General features: G+C 28.7%; 1 long non-coding RNA gene across 1 annotated transcript; it reads left to right on the forward strand.

Moving 5' to 3' along the window:
- Positions 1-2,815: 2,815 nt before the first annotated feature.
- Positions 2,816-4,372, forward strand: LOC111691634. Its single transcript, XR_002763006.1, has 3 exons — positions 2,816-3,586; positions 3,690-3,770; positions 4,087-4,372. It is a non-coding gene; the product is annotated as an uncharacterized LOC111691634 (long non-coding RNA).
- The last annotated feature ends 1,158 nt before the right edge of the window (positions 4,373-5,530 follow it).

Below are 5,530 nucleotides of genomic sequence, written 5' to 3' on the forward strand. Positions count from 1 at the left end.
GCCATTTTACGGATTTTTTTTTTGTATACGTCTTCTGGTGAATTATATTACTGACGTGAAAAGATTCGTATTACTGGACAATAAATTTAATATCCCAGTAACGCAAAAATTGGGATTTTTTAAAATAAATTTCCCATAGGTTGAAATTTCCTAAGTAAGACCAGTGCAGAAATAGTAAAATAACAATTTCTGTAGAATGTCTTTAATCACATAGTTTTTAATTTTTTTGGTATTTTGCCCCACTGCAAATGAAATGTTAAATTAAATTAACAACAAAATTATACAAGGAAGTGTATACATTTTAAAAGGATACCCATAGATAAAAATATGTACCACTAGCAGAATATTGACCGGCAAATTTTTGAAAAAGTTAGGTCTTTAAATCAATCAATCAATCAATAAATCAAGTATTGATAGTATTGATTATTATAGAAATGTTTCCTATGTAACGATCCAATATGTATTTTATTGGAATCGCCATTTTCCAGATGGAAAAATTGAGGACAAAAAGGATTTTTTTAGTTACGAGAGACCTGTGCCTTATTACCTGGATATGGAAGAAAGGGGAAGTCAAGTTTCGGAATGAATGGTATTCGCGAGTATAAGAGTGGTTGTGTCGACGTGTTTATTTAAAAAAAACTTTTCTGGTATGCTGTGTTTAATTGTGGATGTAAAGTCGGGCGTGTGGAATAAGGAGAGATTTAACAATTTTGGGAACGTCGCACAGTGGGGCAGAATCCCAAAAAGCTGGCCAAAAGTCAAAATCTTTAAAAATCGATCTGAAATTTGTTACTCGGGGGTTTTTGGGGTCGGTGATAACGATTTTGGAGTCGGAATTACAAAATTCACTGTGGAGGATTTAATATAACCATATCAGAAGTAGAAATATTTTTTAAATAGGGATTAAGAATTAAATGATTATGAAAAACAAAATGTCACATTTATCAAGCATGAGGAAGATGTAAAAATGACAAATGACATATTAGACTATTCATATACTTCGTTAAATAAGTATCGGGATTAATTTATTTGAATCCCGTGCCAAAGTTGTAATATAGAATTCCAGTTTTTTTCATAAAAGAATAGAATCATCATCAGATGAAAAATCTTCTTAAGTTGAGGCAATTTCGTCTTTATCTGCAATCTTCCCATGTCTTACATCGACCAGAGAAGGTGAAATTCATTTTACTCTATATTTTACAAAAACCTATACAAAAAGTTGTTAGGCACTTATAGGCAGCTGATTTTTTTTTAGTTTACAGATAATAGTTTTGTCTTTTTTGTCCAATAAGTTAAATGACAGAATTCTGCAGAATTATTAAACTTTTTTCTTCAAAACTAAATTATTAATTCATTTTATAACGTAAAATTCACATATTTGGTAGCCAATTACTATTTTTTTGTAAAAATATTGAGTATTTTAACCTACATATTCATAATCTACGTACATTTATGAGTTGATTCCATTTTGTTAGAGATAAATCGGTGAACTGTATGAAATTTTATAACCACTTAAAAACAACTATTACTTCTGTTCCTACGCTCGAGCAGCGGTCGCCTTTGTAATGATTTAAAACGCTGGTATAAGGAATTTGACCCTAATAGTAATTGATTCTGAGACTTGGGATATTACTCTAATCAGTCCAATAGTAAAAATTACCGAATTAGAAACTTTATTTTTTGACTTTTGGCCAGCTTTTTGGGATTCTGCCCCACTGTGCGTCGTGCGAGGCTGTCGTAACCAGAAAGTTTCTTTGGAAAATACATGTACGGTGTGTGTTAATGTTCGTAGAAGTCCACAAGCCGAACTAATATTTCTATTTTTTATAAAATCTAAATGAAAATCCTTTTCACAAACGTTAGTTTTTCGGTAATAATGCAACTAAAAATTTGCAATTCGTTTAAAGCCGTTTGATTTTGAAAATTTGAACATTTTCGCCTGCGGCGCTTTTTTTTTCTTTTTAGTCAATCAATGAATATGCTTCATCTATTCTCAATGTCACGAGCGTCCACTGGATAGCAGATAAGTTCCTCATTTTTCTACGATTTTTACTACGATTAAACCTGTGTTTCTGTTAAATAAAATGTCTCAAATTAAACAGTACCGCGCCATTATTCCATGGCTAGAAATTGGCCTCAATGATTTGGGATCGAGGGGGATTATCCCTCTTTATCCTGCCTCATCTCGTGTAGGCCTGGACAGCCTTCGTAGGTGGNAAATTTTTGCAACATAATCAAAATTTATTAAAAAAATATTAATCACAACCATTTTCAATAATAGATATAATGCAGTATAATACAACAATTTAAAATTTTTTCTATTTTTATGAGAAATAATATTTTCATAGATTTTTTGAGTAAAATGTATGATAACAATTGAATTGATTGTTTTGCAACAACAACTACAGTTTGTCAATTGATATACAAAAAAAACGTTTTAATTAAATATATGTAAACAGAATTCAGCATTATGATAGATCGAATAAATAAAAGTAACAGAAAACTTTATAATAATTTTTAAACAAGCGAAAGTACAATTTATTTAAGAAAAATAGTACATTTTATGCAGCAAATAATGTATATTACCGAGAATAATACTAACCTTCTAAGTTTTATGTTACATTTTTATATTTTTTTCATGTTACACTTAGACTAAAAAATTTCTCAAATTTCACTCAATTTTACTCTGTCCACACCCGACTGAGTGAAATTTTCATTCTATTAATATGAGTATAACTGAGTGAAACTATTGCATCAGAAATAATAATAATAATAATAATAATAATAATAATATTTATTCAAATAATATCAACAATACAATAATGTACATATATACACATATATACATACATATACATAAAAAGTGAATAAATTTATACTCGATAAGTGTTTAACACTTGTTTCAAGATAAACACAATAAAAGGAAAGGAATACAGTACTTACAATGAAATTTCAGTGCATATTCACAATAAACATACATATATTACATATAAACCAACAGTTGCATAAAAATACAGTACACTAAAAAAATACACAAACTACATCAACGAACTAGGTGCACTAGTCTGCTGGAACCTAATGAAAATATTCATACAACACTTCTCTAGGCGTTTCCAATATATATATTTTAAGTTTTTTCTTGAATGAAGAAAATGACGCATTATGAATTTTTAAATAATCAGGTATCGTATTATATAATTTTGGAGCCAAATACATATTGGATCTTTGACCTATATTTTTTTGCATCAAAGGAGGTAAGTATTTATTTATTTTCCTTGTTTCATAGTGATGTGTGATTAATTCGCATTTGTCCTCTACTAAATGATATCTAGAGATACAATTATAATAGTATAGTTGCCTTATATCGAGCATTTTGGCTTCACTAAATAATTCGCTAGTAGAGTAAGTTTGTTCCTTCTTAAATATTATCTTTAGAAATCTTTTTTGCAGTATTTGAAGAGGTTCAATATGACTCTTAACAGCAGAGCCCCAGGCTAATATAGCATAATTTATATGGCTTTCCACTAAGGAGTAATAGATGGTCTTCAAATACTGCATGGATAACAAACTACCGAGATACTTAAAGGTATGTATTATTGACTGAAGTTTTTTTATAATATAATTTATATGATTATCCCAACGTAAATGACAATCTAATAATACACCTAAATATTTGACTTTTGTTTCAGGAAGAATCGTAAAAATGTTTCTGTTGATTTCTATATTCAAGCAATCAAAGGATGGAATTGTTGATTTATTACATGTAAAAGGTAAGTAACTAGTTTTTTCCAGATTAATTGTTAACAGTTTATAGTTAAGCCAGTCATTAATATATGACAGATCTCTTTGTGCAACTTCCTTCAATTGATCCCATGTTTCAGCCCAATGAAAAACGGCTGTATCATCCGCAAATCCTATAATAAAGCCTTTAACTGGCAAAGTGAATAGATCATTTATATATATTAAGAATAATATTGGCCCCAATACAGTACCTTGCGGTACGCCATATTCAACGGTTAATTTCTCACTGCAAACATCACCCACTCTCACGCATTGTTTCCTATTTTTTAAATAACTTTCCATTAGTTTAAGGCACTCTCCTCTGACTCCTATATTTTCTAATGACTGCAAAAGTAGAGAATGGCTGACAGTATCAAAGGCTTTGGTTAAATCAATGAACGTGCATAAGCAAGGCAAACCCTTATCAAGTGCTAGGGAAACTTTGTTTATAAGTGTAATGATTGCATCTTGCGTCGATGTGTTTTCCTTAAAGCCATACTGTTCCTGAGCTAGGAGTTTATTCCTATTTAAAAATGATACTATTCTATTTTTAATAATTTTTTCAAAAATTTTGTTAAAGTTTGTTACTAGAGAAATCGGTCTATAATTATATGCTTGTGTATTATCACCCTTCTTGAAAATGGGAATAATGATAGAATCTTTAAATGCAGAAGGCCAAATACTAGATGTCATACAGTTATTTATAATGTAAACTAATGGTTCAATTAAAAACATGGCAACAGATTTTATTATTTCTGAACTTAAATTATCATTTCCAGGTGATTTGTTATCTTTTAATTGTAATATTACGTTTTTTAGTTCCTGGTTATCTGTAGGTAGCAGCACTAATGATGATAAAGAGTTTTTTTTTGTAAATGTAACATTTTGATTAAGTTTTGGTTTTATTTTTTGAGCTAACGATTTTCCTATATTTGCAAAGGTTAAATTAAATTCATCAGCCATATCTTTAGAATTTGTTATAATGGTATTACCAGATTGTAAACTACTTATAACTTTTGGTTTTGAATAAGATCCGGTAATATTTTGAACTACTTTCCACAATTTTTTTGAATCAAATTTATTTCTATTAATTAGATCATTGTAATAATTTCTTTTTGCCGCTTTTATTATATTTGTTAATTTGTTTTTATAATTTTTATATTCTAGTAATAACTCTAAATTATTAGGATTTTTTTGCAAAACACGAAACATTTTATTTTTTTTACTTACAGATTTTATTATTGAATTTGTAATCCAGTTATTTTTTTTATGAAATTTTCTTTTTAATAATTTAGTGACTGTGCAGCTTTCAAGTGATTCTGTTATGATTTTAATAAATACATTTGTTGCAGTTTCCACATTTTCTGAGGCATAGACAGCCTCCCAGGAAGTGTTTTCCAACAATGAATAAAATTTATTAGTATCTATATTTTGAGTATATTTAAGTTTTTGTTGCATTGTGATTTTAGGATTATTTAGTATTATCTGTAATATGGTTGTACAGTGATCTGTGATATTACTTTGTAAAACTATGGGGAGAATATATTCTAATAAACTATTATTTTTTGACTTAATAAAAATATGATCAATGCATGATTTTGAGTTATTTGTTATTCTTGTGGGTTCGTTTATAGTCGATGTAAAACCTGATTCACTCATTATATTACAATATTCTACGACATAATCTGTCATGGATGATAATAAATTTATATTTATATCCCCTACAAAAAGATAATGCTCATTTGTAAAC

This window comes from Anoplophora glabripennis, unplaced genomic scaffold (genome assembly GCF_000390285.2).
Source record: "Anoplophora glabripennis isolate ALB-LARVAE unplaced genomic scaffold, Agla_2.0 scaffold374, whole genome shotgun sequence".
In the NCBI taxonomy this organism is placed as follows: domain Eukaryota; kingdom Metazoa; phylum Arthropoda; class Insecta; order Coleoptera; family Cerambycidae; genus Anoplophora; species Anoplophora glabripennis.